This window comes from Panulirus ornatus, chromosome 4 (assembly GCF_036320965.1).
Source record: "Panulirus ornatus isolate Po-2019 chromosome 4, ASM3632096v1, whole genome shotgun sequence".
NCBI lineage: Eukaryota > Metazoa > Arthropoda > Malacostraca > Decapoda > Palinuridae > Panulirus > Panulirus ornatus.
The window spans coordinates 29,047,239-29,070,508 of record NC_092227.1 but is presented as its reverse complement, the minus strand read 5'-3'; positions in this window follow the sequence as shown (position 1 = coordinate 29,070,508).

Below are 23,270 nucleotides of genomic sequence, written 5' to 3'. Positions count from 1 at the left end.
TAACAACCCCATCCATAAACAAAAAAAATTAAACAACCATGGAGACATCACACACCCCTGCCGCAAACCTACATTCACTGAGAACCAATCACTTTCCTCTCTTCCTACACGTACACATGCCTTACACCCTCGATAAAAACTTTTCACTGCTTCTAACAACTTGCCTCCCACATCATATATTCTTAATACCTTCCACAGAGCATCTCTATCAACTCTATCATATGCCTTCTCCAGATCGATAAATGCTACATACAAATCCATTTGCTTTTCTATGTATTTCTCACATACATTCTTCAAAGCAAACACCTGATCCACACATCCTCTACCACTTCTGAAACCACACTGCTCTTCCCCAATCTGATGCTCTGTACATGCCTTCACCCTCTCAATCAATACCCTCCCATATAATTTACCAGGAATACTCAACAAACTTATACCTCTGTAATTTGAGCACTCACTCTTATCCCCTTTGCCTTTGTACAATGGCACTATGCACGCATTCCGCCAATCCTCAGGCACCTCACCATGAGTCATACATACATTAAATAACCTTACCAACCAGTCAACAATACAGTCACCCCCTTTTTTAATAAACATATATATATATATATATATATATATATATATATATATATATATATATATATATATATATATATATATATATATATATATAGATGTAGATATATATTTCTATATATATATATTTATATATATATATATATATATATATATATATATATATATATATATATATATATATATATATATATATATATATATATATATATATATATATATATATAGATATAGATATATATTTCTATATATATATATATTTATATATATATATATATATATATATATATATATATATATATATATATATATATATATATATATATATATATATATATATATATATATATATATATATATATATATATATATATATATATATATATATATATATATACATATATATATGTATATATATATATATATATATATATATATATATATATATATATATATATATATATATATATATATATATATATATATATATATATATATATATATATATATATATATATATATATCTTGTGGAGGCTAAGGTGAAGATTTGTATGGGTTTTCGGAAAAGAAGAGTGAATGTTGGGGTGAAGAGGGTGGTGAGAGTAAGTGAGCTTGGGAAGGAGACCTGTGTGAGGAAGTACCAGGAGAGACTGAGTACAGAATGGAAAAAGGTGAGAGCAATGGAAGTAAGGGGAGTGGGGGAGGAATGGGATGTATTTAGGGAATCAGTGATGGATTGCGCAAAAGATGCTTGTGGCATGAGAAGAGTGGGAGGTGGGTTGATTAGAAAGGGTAGTGAGTGGTGGGATGAAGAAGTAAGAGTATTAGTGAAAGAGAAGAGAGAGGCATTTGAACGATTTTTGCAGGGAAAAAATGCAATTGAGTGGGAGACGTATAAAAGAAAGAGACAGGAGGTCAAGAGAAAGGTGCAAGAGGTGAAAAAAAGGGCAAATGAGAGTTGGGGTGAGAGAGTATCATTAAATTTTAGGGAGAATAAAAAGATGTTCTGGAAGGAGGTAAATAAAGTGCGTAAGACAAGGGAGCAAATGGGAACTTCAGTGAAGAGCGCAAATGGGGAGGTGATAACAAGTAGTGGTGATGTGAGAAGGAGATGGAGTGAGTATTTTGAAGGTTTGTTGAATGTGTTTGATGATAGAGTGGCAGATATAGGGTGTTTTGGTCGAGGTGGTGTGCAAAGTGAGAGGGTTAGGGAAAATGATTTGTTAAACAGAGAACAGGTAGTGAAAGCTTTGCGGAAGATGAAAGCCGGCAAGGCAGCAGGTTTGGATGGTATTGCAGTTTGATTTATTAAAAAAGGGGGTGACTGTATTGTTGACTGGTTGGTAAGGTTATGTAATGTATGTATGACTCATGGTGAGGTGCCTGATGATTGGCGGAATGCGTGCATAGTGCCATTGTACAAAGGAAAAGGTGATAAGAGTGAGTGCTCAAATTACAGAGGTATAAGTTTGTTGAGTATTCCTGGTAAATTATATGGGAGGGTATTGATTGAGAGGGTGAAGGCATGTACAGAGCATCAGATTGGGGAAGAGCAGTGTGGTTTCAGAAGTGGTAGAGGATGTGTGGATCAGGTGTTTGCTTTGAAGAATGTATGTGAGAAATACTTAGAAAAGCAAATGGATTTGTATGTAGCATTTATGGATCTGGAGAAGGCATATGATAGAGTTGATAGAGATGCTCTGTGGAAGGTATTAAGAATATATGGTGTAGGAGGAATGTTGTTAGAAGCAGTGAAAAGTTTTTATCGAGGATGTAAGGCATGTGTACGTGTAGGAAGAGAGGAAAGTGATTGGTTCTCAGTGAATGTAGGTTTTCGGCAGGGGTGTGTGATGTCTCCATGGTTGTTTAATTTGTTTATGGATGGGGTTGTTAGGGAGGTAAATGCAAGAGTTTTGGAAAGAGGGGCAAGTATGAAGTCTGTTGGGGATGAGAGAGCTTGGGAAGTGAGTCAGTTGTTGTTCGCTGATGATACAGCGCTGGTGGCTGATTCATGTGAGAAACTGCAGAAGCTGGTGACTGAGTTTCGTAAAGTGTGTGAAAGAAGAAAGTTAAGAGTAAATGTGAATAAGAGCAAGGTTATTAGGTACAGTAGGGTTGAGGGTCAAGTCAACTGGGAGGTGAGTTTGAATGGAGAAAAACTGGAGGAAGTGAAGTGTTTTAGATATCTGGGAGTGGATCTGGCAGCGGATGGAACCATGGAAGCGGAAGTGGATCATAGGGTGGGGGAGGGTGCGAAAATTCTGGGAGCCTTGAAGAATGTGTGGAAGTCGAGAACATTATCTCGGAACGCAAAAATGGGTATGTATGAAGGAATAGTGGTTCCAACAATGTTGTATGGTTGCGAGGCGTGGACTATTGATAGAGTTGTGCGCAGGAGGATGGATGTGCTGGAAATGAGATGTTTGAGGACAATGTGTGGTGTGAGGTGGTTTGATCGAGTAAGTAACGTAAGGATAAGAGAGATGTGTGGAAATAAAAAGAGCGTGGTTGAGAGAGCAGAAGAGGGTGTTTTGAAATGGTTTTGTCACATGGAGAGAATGAGTGAGGAAAGATTGACCAAGAGGATATATGTGTCGAGGTGGAGGGAACGAGGAGAAGAGGGAGACCAAATTGGAGGTGGAAAGATGGAGTGAAAAAGATTTTGTGTGATCGGGGCCTGAACATGCAGGAGGGTGAAAGGAGGGCAAAGAATAGAGTGAATTGGAGCGATGTGGTATACCGGGTTGACGTGCTGTCAGTGGATTAACATTAGTAAATAAAAAAATTCATATTCCAATATTTTTTGGCTTTAAATATAATTAAAAAATAAGGGATTTAAAACCGGGAATTGCCAATTCCAAATTTGGGAATGAAAGCATCTCTCCCCCAAAAAAATGCATGGGTCACCACACCCCGCACAGATCCCCCTTTAAACTAAATTTTTTCTTTTCTCCCAAAATTCTGGGGGTTTTTTTAAAGGGTTTGAAAAGTAAAACAAATCCCGAAAAAACTGGACATAAAAAAAATTTTAAATCCTCCGAAAAAGGAAAACAAAAAGAGAAAGCTTGTTCATATTGCATAATAAAAGTAGTAATTACAAGTTTTTTTTCCCAAATATTAAAAACCCTTAAATAAACAGGTACATTATCACTATACCCCCAGATTAATTTTTTAATTTAGATTTTTACCGGGAATCAAAAAATTAAGTTTACACTTTTGTGTGTGGGGGGTTTTGGGTGTGGTGTTGTGGTGTAACCATCATCCAAACAAAAAATATGAAATTTTATCGATGAAAAAATTGAATATTCAAGTATAAAGTTTACTGTCATTTGTAAATAGTAGCCCCTAAAAAAAAGGGGCCCTGCATATGCAATTAACATCAACAAAAAATTCATAATAACAGTTTTAAATTACCTCCGTTTCCCCAAAACCTCCCAAATTTAGGCCCAAACTCTTTTTCTTCGCAGAAAAAAAATTTGTTTTAAAAGGGCAAATATAAAAACTTTTTAAGATGTTTTTATCGGAAAATCTTTTTGGGAATTTTTTCCTACTAAAATCCCATTTAAAATTTAAAATAAGACATTTTGATTTGCCTGCAAGTCATCCTAAACACTTGAAATTAACATTTTTTTCTAAAATGTTTTTAATTTGACAAGTTGGGGGGATTTCTTGTTATCTGGAAACTTTTCGGGGTCATAAAAAAATAAATATCTATTTTTTCCCCATGTGCGGGGAAAATCTTAACACTTCCTCGGTACAATATTATTTTTTTGTGCTTTTAAACGCAAAAACCCCTAAATCTATATCAATAATCATTATCTTTTTCATTGTGGTGATTGATCAATCTATTCTTTCAAGATTTTATGGGGAGCATTTCGGAAATTTTTTTGGCCCCCCTTTTTCGTCGATTGCTAAAGGGGCCCAAAAAGGCCTTTAACAAACAACTTACACCGCCAGCGAAGAATTTAGAACAAACCTTAACATAAGGAAAAATTCCAAAAATTTTTTTAGTAAAGGGAAATTTTACCCTTAAAACATCCCTTTTGTTTTAAAAAAAAAAAAACTTTGGGGTGTTATGGAAAAAAACAAAAAAATAAAAAAAAAAAAAAACGGGTCCCGGGTTGGCAAAGAAAAACACCAAAAAAAAAACTTAAAAAAAAAAAAAAAAAAAAAAAAACTTTGGAAAAAAAAAAAAAAGCTAAAAAAAAAAAAAAACAAAAAGGGTTTTAAAAATTATTCAGTGGTTCGAAAAGTAACTTTTTTTTATAGGTTTCAAAACATTCCGATTAACAAAAATGCCCCAAGAACTTGGGTCACTGAAAGTTCTTACACAAAATTTTTTCTGTTTAAATATTTTAAATTTTCTGCTGATTACATTCACAAATTATACTATTTGGGCCAGAGGCCTTACATCTAAACATTACTTTGGGAAAAACATCGGTTTAAAGGGCATCCACTAAGTCCCCTCTCTCTCTCTCTCCTCCCCTAATTCCTCTCTCCCTCTCTTTTCTCTCCTCATTTTCTCTCCTCTCCTCTCTCTCTTCCCCCCTCTCTCTCTCTCTTTTCTCCCTTTTTATAAAGATATCTTTAATCGTAAAGTTGCCCCTTCTTCTTTCTCTTTTTATAATAACGTTTTTGATGCGATTTTCCTCTCATTCTTATTCTTTTTTTATAAATTTTCCTCATGCAATTTATCAAATGTTTTTTGTTACGTTTTCCAACAAAATGGGTCCTCCTTTTCCCCTTTTCCCCTCTTCTTTCCAAAAATTTCTAATTTTGCTTTCCTCCCATCGTTTACCTTCCCTTTCCCCCCCACTCAAAATTCTAAAATTTCAACAATTTTCCCCTCTTTCTGTTTCCCGTTTATTCAGCACTTTAAAAACCCCTCCCCTGATCCCTTTCCCCCAAAGTTGAAAAAGGGCACCCCCCCAACCCTTTTGATCCGTTTTCCGCAGTAACTTCCCTTGCCTACAAGTTAATTCCCAAAATCATGAAAAAATCTCTTTTCCGAATTTTAAATATTTTTAGTGTTGCATTTATGTTCACTTGAGCATTACAGCAGGGAATTTTTTTTAAAAATAAGAAAATAAAAAGTTGTAACTAAACCAAAAAAGACAAAATATAGTGAAAGATTTTTTCTCATCTTTTTTTCAAACAAATCCGTTGGGTTTACAAAAAGGCGAGGGAAAGTTCCCCAACAAAAAATACTTAAAAAGGAAAAATAACCCCGCTTACTACGTTTTTTGTCTTTTTCTTCTGGAAAGTTTTAAAAGGAGGGGAGCATTTGGGAAATATCCCCAAAACCCCCCCCCAAATTTTAGTCGCTTTTTTCACAAAAGGGTGGGGGGGGGGGCAAAATTCCCTTTGGGGGCCTGAGAATTGTGGAATGAAAAATTATCTCGGAAAAAAAAAATGGGGTATGTTTGAAGGAATGTGTTCCAACAATGTTGTAGGGTTGGGCGGGGCTTGAATAAGTTGTGCGCAGGGGGTGGAGTGCTGGAAAAAATGTTTAAGGACAAGTGTGGTGTGAGGGGTTTACGAGTAAGAAATGAAAGGGGTAAAGAGAGTGGGAAAAAAAAACCGTTTGAGAGAGCAGAAGAGGGTTTTTTGAAAGGGTTTGGGGCACAGGGAGAGAATAGGGGGAAAAAGTTTGCCCAAGAAAAATGTGTCGAGGTGGGGGAACGGAAAGGGGGGAGCCCAAAATTGGAGGGGGGAAAGATGGAGTAAAAAATTTTTGGTTTTTGGGGCCTGAACATGCAGGAGGGTGAAAGGAGGGCAAGGAATAGAGGAATTGGATCGATGTGGTATACCGGGTTGACGTGCTGTAAAGTGGAATGAATCAGGCATTGTGAAGCGTCTGGGGTAAAACTATGGAATGTGTGGGGGCCTGGATTGGAAAGGGAGCTGTGGTTTCGGGCATTATTGCATGACAGCTAGAGAACTGATTTTGAACGAATGGGGCCCTTTGTTGTCTTTTCCTAGTGCTACCTCGCTCACATGAGGGGGGAGGGTGATGGTATTCTATGTGTGGTGAGGTGGCGGTGGGAATGAATAAAGGCAGACAGTGTGAATTATGTGCACGGGTATATATGTATGTGTCTGTGTGTGTATATATATGTGTACATTGAGATGTATAGGTATGTATATTTGCGTGTGTGGACGTGTGTGTATATACATTGTGTATGGGGGTGGGTTGGGCCATTTCTTTCGTCTGTTTACTTGCGCTACCCTCGCAAACGCGGGAGACAGCAACAAAGCAAAATAAATAAATATATATATATATATATATATATATATATATATATATATATATATATATATATATATATATATATATATACATATATACATAAAAAAAAAAAGAAAAAAAAAAATATATATATATATATATATATATTATATATATATATATATAATATATATATATATATATATATATATATATATATATATATATATATATATATATATATATATATATATATATATATATATATATATATATATATTATATATATATATATGTATATATATATATATATATATTTTTTTTTTTTTTTTTTATACTTTGTCGCTGTCTCCCGCGTTTGCGAGGTAGCGCAAGGAAACAGACGAAAGAAATGGCCCAACCCCCCCCATACACATGTATATACATACGTCCACACACGCAAATATACATACCTACACAGCTTTCCATGGTTTACCCCAGACGCTTCACATGCCTTGATTCAATCCACAGACAGCACGTCAGCCCCGGTATACCACATCGCTCCAACTCACTCTGTTCCTTGCCCTTCTTTCACCCTCCTGCATGTTCAGGCCCCGATCAAACAAAATCTTTTTCACTCCATCTTTCCACCTCCAATTTGGTCTACCTCTTCTCCTTGTTCCCTCCACCTCCGACACATATATCCTCTTGGTCAATCTTTCCTCACTCATTCTCTCCATGTGCCCAAACCACTTCAAAACACCCTCTTCTGCTCTCTCAACCACGCTCTTTTTATTTCCACACATCTCTCTTACCCTTACGTTACTCACTCGATCAAACCACCTCACACCACACATTGTCCTCAAACATCTCATTTCCAGCACATCCATCCTCCTGCGCACAACTCTATCCATAGCCCACGCCTCGCAACCATACAACATTGTTGGAACCACTATTCCTTCAAACATACCCATTTTTGCTTTCCGAGATAATGTTCTCGACTTCCACACATTCTTCAAGGCCCCCAGAATTTTCACCCCCTCCCCCACCCTATGATCCACTTCCGCTTCCATGGTTCCATCCGCTGCCAGATCCACTCCCCGATATCTAAAACACTTCACTTCCTCCAGTTTTTCTCCATTCAAACTCACCTCCCAATTGACTTGACCCTCAACCCTACTGTACCTAATAACCTTGCTCTTATTCACATTTACTCTTAACTTTCTTCTTCCACACACTTTACCAAACTCAGTCACCAGCTTCTGCAGTTTCACACATGAATCAGCCAACAGCGCTGTGTCGTCAGCGAACAACAACTGACTCACTTCCCAAGCTCTCTCATCCCCAACAGACTTCATACTTGCCCCTCTTTCCAAAACTCTTGCATTTACCTCCCTAACAACCCCATCCATAAACAAATTAAACAACCATGGAGACATCACACACCCCTGCCGCAAACCTACATTCACTGAGAACCAATCACTTTCCTCTCTTCCTACACGTACACATGCCTTACATCCCGATAAAAACTTTTCACTGCTTCTAACAACTTTCCTCCCACACCATATATTCTTAATACCTTCCACAGAGCATCTCTATCAACTCTATCATATGCCTTCTCCAGATCCATAAATGCTACATACAAATCCATTTGCTTTTCTAAGTATTTCTCACATACATTCTTCAAAGGAAACACCTGATCCACACATCCTCTACCACTTCTGAAACCACACTGCTCTTCCCCAATCTGATGCTCTGTACATGCCTTCACCCTCTCAATCAATACCCTCCCATATAATTTACCAGGAATACTCAACAAACTTATACCTCTGTAATTTGAGCACTCACTCTTATCCCCTTTGCCTTTGTACAATGGCACTATGCACGCATTCCGCCAATCCTCAGGCACCTCACCATGAGTCATACATACATTAAATAACCTTACCAACCAGTCAACAATACAGTCACCCCCTTTTTTAATAAATTCCACTGCAATACCATCCAAACCTGCTGCCTTGCCGGCTTTCATCTTCCGCAAAGCTTTCACTACCGCTTCTCTGTTTACCAAATCATTTTCCCTAACCCTCATCACTTTGCACACCACCTCGACCAAAACACCCTATATCTGCCACTCTTTCATCAAACACATTCAACAAACCTTCGAAATACTCACTCCATCTCCTTCTCACATCACCACTACTTGTTATCACCTCCCCATTTGCGCCCTTCACTGAAGTTCCCATTTGCTCCCTTGTCTTACGCACTTTATTTACCTCCTTCCAGAACATCTTTTTATTCTCCCTAAAATTTAATGTTACTCTCTCACCCCAACTCTCATTTGCTCTTTTTTCACCTCTTGCACTTTCTCTTGACCTCCTGTCTCTTTCTTTTATACATCTTCCACTCAATTGCATTTTTTCCCTGCAAAAATCGTCCAAATGCCTCTCTCTTCTCTTTCACTAATACTCTTACTTCTTCATCCCACCACTCACTACCCTTTCTAATCAACCCACCTCCCACTCTTCTCATGCCACAAGCATCTTTTGCGCAATCCATCACTGATTCCCTAAATACATCCCATTCCTCCCCCACTCCCCTTACTTCCATTGTTCTCACCTTTTTCCAGTCTGTACTCAGTCTCTCCTGGTACTTCCTCACACAAGTCTCCTTCTCAAGCTCACTTACTCTTCAACACCCTCTTCAACCCAACATTCACTCTTCTTTTCTGAAAACCCATACAAATCTTCACCTTAGCCTCCACAAGATAATGATCACACATCCCTCCAGTTGCACCTCTCAGCACATTAACATCCAAAAGTCTCTCTTTCGCACGCCTGTCAATTAACACGTAATCCAATAACGCTCTCTGGCCATCTCTCCTACTTACATAAGTATACTTATGTATATCTCGCTTTTTAAACCAGGTATTCCCAATCATCAGTCCTTTTTCAGCACATAAATCTACAAGCTCTTCACCATTTCCATTTACAGCACTGAACACCCCATGTATACCAATTATTCCCTCAACTGCCACATTACTCACCTTTGCATTCAAATCACCCAACACTATAACCCGGTCTCGTGCATCAAAACCACTAACACACTCATTCAGCTGCTCCCAAAACACTTGCCTCTCTTGATCTTTCTTCTCATGCCCAGGTGCATAAGCACCAATAATCACCCACCTCTCTCCATCAACTTTCAGTTTTACCCATATTAATCGAGAATTTACTTTCTTACACTCTATCACATACTCCCACAACTCCTGTTTCAGGAGTATTGCTACTCCTTCCCTTGCTCTTGTCCTCTCACTAACCCTGACTTTACTCCGCAGACATTCCCAAACCACTCTTCCCCTTTACCCTTGAGCTTCGTTTCACTCAGAGCCAAAACATCCAGGTTCCTTTCCTCAAACATACTACCTATCTCTCCTTTTTTCACATGGGGAATATATATATATATATATATATATATATATACTTATATATATATGTATATATATATATATATATATATATATATATATATATATATATATATATATATATATATATATATATATATATATATATATGAATATATATATATATATATATATATATATATATATATATATATATATATATATATATATATATATATATATATATATATATATATATATATATATATATATATATTTTCTTTTCTTTCATACTATTCGCCATGTCCCGCGATAGCAAGGTAGCGATAAGAACAGAGGACTGGGCCTCTGAGGGAATATCCTCACCTGGCCTCGTTCTCTGTTCCATCTTTTGGAAAATCAAAAAAAAACGACAGGGGAGGATTTCCAGCCCCCCGCTCCCTCCCATTTTAGTCGCCTTCTACGACACGCAGGGAATACGTGGGAAGTATTCTTTCTCCCCTATCCCCAGGGATATATATATATATATATATATATATATATATATATATATATATATATATATATATATATATATATATATATATATATATATATATATATATATATATATATATATATATATATATATATATATATATATACATATATATATATATATAGATATATTCTTTTTTTTTTTTCTTTTTTTTTGCTTTGTCGCTGTCTCCCGCGTTTGCGAGGTAGCGCAAGGAAACAGACGAAAGAAATGGCCCAACCCACCCCCATACACATGTATATACATACGTCCACACACGCAAATATACATACCTACACAGCTTTCCATGGTTTACCCCAGACGCTTCACATGCCTTGATTCAATCCACTGACAGCACGTCAACCCCGTTATACCACATCGCTCCAATTCACTCTATTCCTTGCACTCCTTTCACCCTCCTGCATGTTCAGGCCCCGATCACACAAAATCTTTTTCACTCCATCTTTCCACCTCCAATTTGGTCTCCCTCTTCTCCTCGTTCCCTCCATCTCCGACACATATATCCTCTTGGTCAATCTTTCCTCACTCATTCTCTCCATGTGACCAAACCATTTCAAAACACCCTCTTCTGCTCTCTCAACCACGCTATTTTTACTTCCACACACCTCTCTTACCCTTAAGTTACTTACTCGATCAAACCACCTCACACCACACATTTTCCTCAAACATCTCATTTCCAGCACATCCATCCTCCTGCAACAACTCTATCCATAGTCCACGCCTCGCAACCATACAACATTGTTGGAACCACTATTCCTTCAAACATACCCATTTTTACTCTCCGAGATAATGTTCTCGACTTCCACACATTCTTCAAGGCTCCCAGAATTTTCGCCCCCTCCCCCATCCTATGATCCACTTCCGCTTCCATGGTTCCATCCGCTGCCAGATCCACTCCCCGATATCTAAAACACTTCAATTCCTCCAGTTTTTCTCCATTCAAACTCACCTCCCAATTGACTTGACCCTCAACACTACTGTACCTAATAACCTTGCTCTTATTCACATTTACTCTTAACTTTCTTCTTCCACACACTTTACCAAACTCAGTCACCAGCTTCTGTAGTTTCTCACCTGAATCAGCCACCAGCGCTGTATCATCAGCGAACAACAACAGACTCACTTCCCAAGCTCTCTCATCCCCAACTGACTTCATACTTGCCCCTCTTTCCAAAACTCTTGCATTCACCTCCCTAACAACCCCATCCATAAACAAATTAAACAACCATGGAGACATCACACACCCCTGCCGCAAACCTACATTCACTGAGAACCAATCACTTTCCTCTCTTCCTACACGTACACATGCCTTACATCCTAGATAAAAACTTTTCACTGCTTCTAACAACTTGCATCCCACACCATATATTCTTAATACCTTCCACAGAGCATCTCTATCAACTCTATCATATGCCTTCTCCAGATCCATAAATACTACATACAAATCCATTTGCTTTTCTAAGTATTTCTCACATACATTCTTCAAAGCAAACACCTGATCCACACATCCTCTACCACTTCTGAAACCACACTGCTCTTCCCCAATCTGATGCTCTGTACATGCCTTCACCCTCTCAATCAATACCCTCCCATATAATTTGCCAGGAATACTCAACAAACTTATACCTCTGTAATTTGAGCACTCACTCTTATCACCTTTGCCTTTGTACAACGGGACTGTGCACGCATTCCGCCAATCCTCAGGCACCTCACCATGAGTCATACATACATTAAATAACCTTACCAACCACTCAACAATACAGTCACCCCCTTTTTTAATAAATTCCACTGCAATACCATCCAAACCTGCTGCCTTGCCGGCTTTCATCTTCCGCAAAGCTTTTACTACCTCTTATCTGTTTACCAAATCATTTTCCCTAACCCTCGCACTTTGCACACCACCTCGACCAAAACACCCTATATCTGCCACTCTATCACCAAACACATTCAACAAACCTTCAAAATACTCACTCCATCTCCTTCTCACATCACCACTACTTGTTATCACCTCCCCATTTGCGCCCTTCACTGAAGTTCCCATTTGCTCCCTTGTCTTACGCACTTTATTTATCTCCTTCCAGAACATCTTTTTATTCTCTCTAAAATTTAATGATACTCTCTCACCCCAACTCTAATTTGCCCTTTTTTTCACCTCTTGCACCTTTCTCTTGACCTCCTGTCTCTTTCTTTTATACGTCTCTCACTCAATTGCATTTTTTCCCTGCAAAAATCGTCCAAAAGCCTCTCTCTTCTCTTTCACTAATACTCTTACTTCTTCATCCCACCACTCACTACCCTTTCTAATCAACCCACCTCCCACTCTTCTCATACCACAAGCATCTTTTGCGCAATCCATCACTGATTCCCTAAATACATCCCATTCCTCCCCCACTCCCCTTACTTCCATTGTTCTCACCTTTTTCCATTCTGTACTCAGTCTCTCCTGGTACTTCCTCACACAAGTCTCCGTCCCAAGCTCACTTACTCTCACCACCCTCTTCACCTTCTTTTCTGAAAACCCATACAAATCTTCACCTTAGCCTCAACAAGATAATGATCAGACATCCCTCCAGTTGCACCTATCAGCACACTAACATCCAAAAGTCTCTCTTTCGCGCGCTTGTCAATTAACACGTAATCCAATAACGCTCTCTGGCCATCTCTCCTACTTACATAAGTATACTTATGTATATCTCGCTTTTTAAACCAGGTATTCCCAATCATCAGTCCTTTTTCAGCACATAAATCTACAAGCTCTTCAACATTTCCATTTACAACACTGAACACCCCAAGCATACCAATTATTCCCTCAACTGCCACATTACTCACCTTTGCATTCAAATCACCCAACACTATAACCCGGTCTCGCGCATCAAAACCACTAACACACTCATTCAGCTGCTCCCAAAACACTTGCCTCTCATGATCTTTCTTCTCATGCCCAGGTGCATATGCACCAATAATCACCCATCGCTCTCCATCAACTTTGAGTTTTACCCATATTAATCGAGAATTTACTTTCTTACATTCTATGACATACTTCCACAACTCCTGTTTCAGTAGTACTGCTACTCCTTCCCTTGCTCTTGTCCTCTCACTAACCCCTGACTTTCCTCCCAAGACATTCCCAAACCACTCTATATATATATATATATATATATATATATATATATATATATATATATATATATATATATATATATATATATATATATATATATATATATATATATATATATATATATATATATATATATATATATATATATATATATATATATATATATATATATATATATATATATATATATATATATATATATATACATATATATATATTTTTTTTTTTTCTTTTTCATACTATTCGCCATTTCCCGCATTAGCGAGGTAGCGCTAAGAACAGAGGACTGGGCCTTTGAGGGAATATCCTCACCTGGCCCCCTTCTCTCTTCCTTCTTTTGGAAAAAAAAATCAAAGAAAAAAAGAAAATAAAAATAAAATAAAAAAAAAAAAAACGAGAGGGGAGGATTTCCTGCCCCCCGCTCCCTTCCCTTTTAGTCGCTTTCTACGACACGCAGGGAATACGTGGGAAGTATTCTTTCTCCCCTATCCCCAGGGATAATATATATATATATATATATATATATATATATATATATATATATATATATATATATATATATATATATATATATATATATATATATATATATATATATATATATATATATATATATATATACATATATATATATATATATATATATATATATATATATATATATATATGTATATATATATATATATATATATATATATATATATATTTTTTTTTTTGCTTTGTCGCTGTCTCCCGCGTTTGCGAGGTAGCGCAAGGAAACAGACGAAAGAAATTGCCCAACCCACCCCCATACACATGTATATACATACTTCCACATACATATGTATATACATACATACCTACACAGATTTCCATGGTTTACCCCAGACGCTTCACATGCCCTGATTCAATCCACTGACAGCACGTCAACCCGGATATACCACATCGCTCCAATTCACTCTATTCCTTGTCCTCCTTTCACCCTCCTGCATGTTCAGGCCCCGATCACACAAAATCTTTTTCACTACATCTTTCCACCTTCAAATTGGTCTCCCTCTTCTCCTCGTTCCCTCCACCTCCGACACATATATCCTCTTGGTCAATCTTTCCTCACTCATTCTCTCCATGTGACCAAACCATTTCAAAACACCCTCTTCTGCTCTCTCAACCACGCTCTTTTTATTTCCACACATCTCTCTTACCCTTACGTTACTTACTCGATCAAACCTTCTCACACCACATATTGTCCTCAAACATCTCATTTCCAGCACATCCATCCTCCTGCGCACCACTCTATCCATAGCCCACGCCTCGCAACCATACAACATTGTTGGAACCACTATTCCTTCAAATATACCCATTTTTGCTTTCCGAGATAATGTTCTCGACTTCCACACGTTCTTCAAGGTTCCCAGAATTTTCACCCCCTCCCCCACCCTATGATCCACTTCCGCTTCCCTGTTTCCATCCGCTGCCAGATCCACTCCCAGATATCTATAACACTTCACTTCCTCCAGTTTTTCTCCATTCAAACTCACCTCCCAATTGACTAGACCCTCAACCCTACTCTACCTAATAACCTTGCTCTTATTCACATTTACTCTTAACTTTCTTTCACACACTTTACCAAACTCAGTCACCAGCTTCTGCAGTTTCTCACATGAATCAGCCACCAGCGCTGTATCATCAGCGAACAACAACTGACTCACGTCCCAAGCTCTCTCATCCCCAACAGACTTCAATCTTGCCCCTCTTTCCAAAACTCTTGCATTCACCTCCCTAACAACCCCATCCATAAACAAAAAAAATTAAACAACCATGGAGACATCACACACCCCTGCCGCAAACCTACATTCACTGAGAACCAATCACTTTCCTCTCTTCCTACACGTACACATGCCTTACACCCTCGATAAAAACTTTTCACTGCTTCTAACAACTTGCCTCCCACATCATATATTCTTAATACCTTCCACAGAGCATCTCTATCAACTCTATCATATGCCTTCTCCAGATCGATAAATGCTACATACAAATCCATTTGCTTTTCTATGTATTTCTCACATACATTCTTCAAAGCAAACACCTGATCCACACATCCTCTACCACTTCTGAAACCACACTGCTCTTCCCCAATCTGATGCTCTGTACATGCCTTCACCCTCTCAATCAATACCCTCCCATATAATTTACCAGGAATACTCAACAAAATTATACCTCTGTAATTTGAGCACTCACTCTTATCCCCTTTGCCTTAGTACAATGGCACTATGCACGCATTCCGCCAATCCTCAGGCACCTCACCATGAGTCATACATACATTAAATAACCTTACCAACCAGTCAACAATACAGTCACCCCCTTTTTTAATAAACATATATATATATATATATATATATATATATATATATATATATATATATATATATATATATATATATATATATATATATAGATGTAGATATATATTTCTATATATATATATTTATATATATATATATATATATATATATATATATATATATATATATATATATATATATATATATATATATATATATATATATATATATATATATAGATATAGATATATATTTCTATATATATATATTTATATATATATATATATATATATATATATATATATATATATATATATATATATATATATATATATATATATATATATATATATATATATATATATATATATATATATATATATATATATATATATATATATATACATATATATATGTATATATATATATATATATATATATATATATATATATATATATATATATATATATATATATATATATATATATATATATATATATATATATATATATATATATATATATATATCTTGTGGAGGCTAAGGTGAAGATTTGTATGGGTTTTCGGAAAAGAAGAGTGAATGTTGGGGTGAAGAGGGTGGTGAGAGTAAGTGAGCTTGGGAAGGAGACCTGTGTGAGGAAGTACCAGGAGAGACTGAGTACAGAATGGAAAAAGGTGAGAGCAATGGAAGTAAGGGGAGTGGGGGAGGAATGGGATGTATTTAGGGAATCAGTGATGGATTGCGCAAAAGATGCTTGTGGCATGAGAAGAGTGGGAGGTGGGTTGATTAGAAAGGGTAGTGAGTGGTGGGATGAAGAAGTAAGAGTATTAGTGAAAGAGAAGAGAGAGGCATTTGAACGATTTTTGCAGGGAAAAAATGCAATTGAGTGGGAGACGTATAAAAGAAAGAGACAGGAGGTCAAGAGAAAGGTGCAAGAGGTGAAAAAAAGGGCAAATGAGAGTTGGGGTGAGAGAGTATCATTAAATTTTAGGGAGAATAAAAAGATGTTCTGGAAGGAGGTAAATAAAGTGCGTAAGACAAGGGAGCAAATGGGAACTTCAGTGAAGAGCGCAAATGGGGAGGTGATAACAAGTAGTGGTGATGTGAGAAGGAGATGGAGTGAGTATTTTGAAGGTTTGTTGAATGTGTTTGATGATAGAGTGGCAGATATAGGGTGTTTTGGTCGAGGTGGTGTGCAAAGTGAGAGGGTTAGGGAAAATGATTTGTTAAACAGAGAACAGGTAGTGAAAGCTTTGCGGAAGATGAAAGCCGGCAAGGCAGCAGGTTTGGATGGTATTGCAGTTTGATTTATTAAAAAAGGGGGTGACTGTATTGTTGACTGGTTGGTAAGGTTATGTAATGTATGTATGACTCATGGTGAGGTGCCTGATGATTGGCGGAATGCGTGCATAGTGCCATTGTACAAAGGAAAAGGTGATAAGAGTGAGTGCTCAAATTACAGAGGTATAAGTTTGTTGAGTATTCCTGGTAAATTATATGGGAGGGTATTGATTGAGAGGGTGAAGGCATGTACAGAGCATCAGATTGGGGAAGAGCAGTGTGGTTTCAGAAGTGGTAGAGGATGTGTGGATCAGGTGTTTGCTTTGAAGAATGTATGTGAGAAATACTTAGAAAAGCAAATGGATTTGTATGTAGCATTTATGGATCTGGAGAAGGCATATGATAGAGTTGATAGAGATGCTCTGTGGAAGGTATTAAGAATATATGGTGTAGGAGGAATGTTGTTAGAAGCAGTGAAAAGTTTTTATCGAGGATGTAAGGCATGTGTACGTGTAGGAAGAGAGGAAAGTGATTGGTTCTCAGTGAATGTAGGTTTTCGGCAGGGGTGTGTGATGTCTCCATGGTTGTTTAATTTGTTTATGGATGGGGTTGTTAGGGAGGTAAATGCAAGAGTTTTGGAAAGAGGGGCAAGTATGAAGTCTGTTGGGGATGAGAGAGCTTGGGAAGTGAGTCAGTTGTTGTTCGCTGATGATACAGCGCTGGTGGCTGATTCATGTGAGAAACTGCAGAAGCTGGTGACTGAGTTTCGTAAAGTGTGTGAAAGAAGAAAGTTAAGAGTAAATGTGAATAAGAGCAAGGTTATTAGGTACAGTAGGGTTGAGGGTCAAGTCAACTGGGAGGTGAGTTTGAATGGAGAAAAACTGGAGGAAGTGAAGTGTTTTAGATATCTGGGAGTGGATCTGGCAGCGGATGGAACCATGGAAGCGGAAGTGGATCATAGGGTGGGGGAGGGTGCGAAAATTCTGGGAGCCTTGAAGAATGTGTGGAAGTCGAGAACATTATCTCGGAACGCAAAAATGGGTATGTATGAAGGAATAGTGGTTCCAACAATGTTGTATGGTTGCGAGGCGTGGACTATTGATAGAGTTGTGCGCAGGAGGATGGATGTGCTGGAAATGAGATGTTTGAGGACAATGTGTGGTGTGAGGTGGTTTGATCGAGTAAGTAACGTAAGGATAAGAGAGATGTGTGGAAATAAAAAGAGCGTGGTTGAGAGAGCAGAAGAGGGTGTTTTGAAATGGTTTTGTCACATGGAGAGAATGAGTGAGGAAAGATTGACCAAGAGGATATATGTGTCGGAGGTGGAGGGAACGAGGAGAAGAGGGAGACCAAATTGGAGGTGGAAAGATGGAGTGAAAAAGATTTTGTGTGATCGGGGCCTGAACATGCAGGAGGGTGAAAGGAGGGCAAAGAATAGAGTGAATTGGAGCGATGTGGTATACCGGGGTTGACGTGCTGTCAGTGGATTGAATCAAGGTATGTGTATGGGGGTGGGTTGGGCCATTTCTTTCGTCTGTTTCCATGCGCTACCTCGCAAACGAGGGAGGCAGCGACAAAGCAAAAAAAAAAAAAAAAAAAATATATATATATATATATATATATTTTTTTTTTTTTTTTTTTTTTTTTATACTTTGTCGCTGTCTCCCGCGTTTGCGAGGTAGCGCAAGGAAACAGACGAAAGAAATGGCCCAACCCCCCCCCCCCCCATACACATGTACATACACACGTCCACACACGCAAATATACATACCCACACAGCTCTCCATGGTTCACCCCAGACGCCTCACATGCCCTGATTGAATCCACTGACAGCACGTCAACCCCTGTATACCACATGACTCCAATTCACTCTATTCCTTGCCCTCCTTTCACCCTCCTGCATGTTCAGGCCCCGATCACACAAAATCTTTTTCACTCCATCTTTCCACCTCCAATTTGGTCTCCCTCTTCTCCTCGTTCCCTCCACCTCCGACACATATATCCTCTTGGTCAATCTCTCCTCACTCATTCTCTCCATGTGACCAAACCATTTCAAAACACCCTCTTCTGCTCTTTCAACCACGCTCTTTTTATTTCCACACATCTCTCTTACCCTTACGTTACTTACTCGATCAAACCACCTCACACCACACATTGTCCTCAAACATCTCATTTCCAGCACATCCATCCTCCTGCGCACATCTCTATCCATAGCCCACGCCTCGCAACCATACAACATTGTTGGAACCACTATTCCCTCAAACATACCCATTTTTGCTTTCCGAGATAATGTTCTCGACTTCCACACATTTTTCAAGGCTCCCAAAATTTTCGCCCCCTCCCCCACCCTATGATCCACTTCCGCTTCCATGGTTCCATCCGCTGACAGATCCACTCCCAGATATCTAAAACACTTCACTTCCTCCAGTTTTTCTCCATTCAAACTCACCTCCCAACTGACTTGACCCTCACCCCTACTGTACCTAATAACCTTGCTCTTATTCACATTTACTCTCAACTTTCTTCTTCCACACACTTTACCAAACTCAGTCACCAGCTTCTGCAGTTTCTCACATGAATCAGCCACCAGCGCTGTATCATCAGCGAACAACAACTGACTCACTTCCCAAGCTCTCTCATCCCCAACAGACTTCATACTTGCCCCTCTTTCCAGGACTCTTGCATTTACCTCCCTTACAACCCCATCCATAAACAAATTAAACAACCATGGAGACATCACACACCCCTGCCGCAAACCTACATTCACTGAGAACCAATCACTTTCCTCTCTTCCTACACGTACACATGCCTTACATCCTCGATAAAAACTTTTCACTGCTTCTAACAACTTGCCTCCAACACCATATATTCTTAATACCTTCCACAGAGCATCTCTATCAACTCTATCATATGCCTTCTCCAGATCCATAAATGCTACATACAAATCCATTTGCTTTTCTAAGTATTTCTCACATACGTTCTTCAAAGCAAACACCTGATCCACACATCCTCTACCACTTCTGAAACCGCACTGCTCTTCCCCAATCTGATGCTCTGTATATGCCCTCACCCTCTCAATCAATACCCTCCCATATAATTTACCAGGAATACTCAACAAACTTATACCTCTGTAATTTGAGCACTCACTCTTATCCCCTTTGCCTTTGTACAATGGCACTATGCACGCATTCCGCCAATCCTCAGGCACCTCACCATGAGTCATACATACATTAAATAACCTTACCAACCAGTCAACAATACAGTCACCCCCTTTTTTAATAAATTCCACTGCAATACCATCCAAACCTGCTGCCTGTTTTCAGAAAAGAGGAGTGAATGTTGGGGTGAAGAAGGTGGTGAGAGTGAGTGAGCTTGGGAAGGAGACCTGTGTGGGGAAGTACCAGGAGAGACTGTGTACAAAATGGAAAAAGGTGAGAACAATGGAAGTAAGGGGAGTGGGGGAGGAATGGGATGTATTTAGGGAATCAGTGATGGATTGCGCAAAAGATGCTTGTGGCATGAGAAGAGTGGGAGGGGGGCTGTTTAGAAAGGGTAGTGAGTGGTGGGATGAAGAAGTAAGAGTATTAGTGAAAGAGAAGAGAGAGGCATTTGGACGATTTTTGCAGGGAAAAAATGCAATTGAGTGGGAGAAGTATAAAAGAAAGAGACAGGAGGTCAAGAGAAAGGTGCAAGAGGTGAAAAAAAGGGCAAATGAGAGTTGGGGTGAGAGACTATCAGTAAATTTTAGGGAGAATAAAAAGATGTTCTGGAAGGAGGTAAATAGGGTGCGTAAGACAAGGGAGCAAATGGGAACTTCAGTGAAGGGCGTAAATGGGGAGGTGATAGCAAGTAGCGGTGATGTGAGAAGGAGATGGAATGAGTATTTTGAAGGTTTGTTGAATGTGTCTGATGACAGAGTGGCAGATATAGGGTGTTTTGGTCGAGGTGGTGTGCAAAGTGAGAGGGTTAGGGAAAATGATTTGGTAAACAGAGAAGAGGTAGTAAAAGCTTTGCGGAAGATATATATATATATATATATATATATATATATATATATATATATATATATATATATATATATATATATATATATATATATATTAAATATATATATGTATATATATATATATATTTATATATATATATATATATATATATATATATATATATATATATATATATATATATATATATATATATATATATATATATATATATATATATATATATATATATATATATATATATATATATATTTAATATATATATATATTTATTTATTAAAGCCATCACTGAGGAGGAGCAAAGGGCCCTCGCCAAAAACTTAGACAAACTGGGAAAAGACAAATGGAAACTTTTCTTCAAAAAGCTTGGGTTCAAAAATGATGAGATTGATTTTATTGAGAAAGATAAAGCAGAGAAGGAGGATAGCGTGGAAAGCCAAGTTGCATTTCTCCTGAAGCTTTGGGTGGAAAATGAGGGTGACGAGGCCAATAAGGAATATCTGCTGTACACACTTGGAGGGCTCAAAATGACAGCAGCTGCTGATGGAGTATTCACTTGATATTCTAAAGTAAATTTTTTTTTTTACAAAGTATCTTAAAAGGCATCATATTTTTATGCACACATTTGTATTGTATATGAAAGATTCATGTTTCATTTTATTCATTCATTTCAAGCTAGAAGTTTCAGTTTTCTAAATTGTTTTTTACATTTTTCATATGTATATATATGTATGTGTGTGTGTGTGTATATGTGCGTATGTATGTGTATGTGTGTGTATGTGTATATGTATATATATATATGTATATTATCCCTGGGGATAGGGGTGAAAGAATACTTCCCACGTATTCCTCGCGTGTCGTAGAAAGCGACTAGAGGGGACGGGAGCGGGGGGCCAGAAATCCTCCCCTCCTTGTATTAACTTTCTAAAATGGGAAACAGAAGGAGGAGTCACGCGGGGAGTGCTCATCCTCCTCGAAGGCTCAGAGTGGGGTGCCTAAATGTGTGTGGATGTAACCAAGATGTGAAAAAAGGAGAGATAGGTAGTATGTTTGAGGAAAGGAACCTGGATGTTTTGGCTCTGAGTGAAACGAAGCTCAAGGGTAAAGGGGAAGAGTGGTTTGGGAATGTCTGGGGAGTAAAGTCAGGGGTTAGTGAGAGGACAAGAGCAAGGGAAGGAGTAGCAATACTCCTGAAACAGGAGTTGTGGGAGTATGTGATAGAATGTAAGAAAGTAAATTCTCGATTAATATGGGTAAAACTGAAAGTTGATGGAGAGAGGTGGGTGATTATTGGTGCATATGCACCTGGGCATGAGAAGAAAGATCATGAGAGGCAAGTGTTTTGGGAGCAGCTGAATGAGTGTGTTAGTGGTTTTGATGCACGAGACCGGGTTATAGTGATGGGTGATTTGAATGCAAAGGTGAGTAATGTGGCAGTTGAGGGAATAATTGGTATACATGGGGTGTTCAGTATTGTAAATGGAAATGGTGAAGAGCTTGTAGATTTATGTGCTGAAAAAGGACTGATGATTGGGAATACCTGGTTTAAAAAGCGAGATATACATAAGTATACTTATGTAAGTAGGAGAGATGGCCAGAGAGCGTTATTGGATTACGTGTTAATTGACAGGCGTGCGAAAGAGAGACTTTTGGATGTTAATGTGCTGAGAGGTGCAACTGGAGGGATGTCTGATCATTATCTTGTGGAGGCTGAGGTGAAGATTTGTATGGGTTTTCAGAAAAGAAGAGTGAATGTTGGGGTGAAGAGGGTGGTGAGAGTAAGTGAGCTTGGGAAGGAGACCTGTGTGAGGAA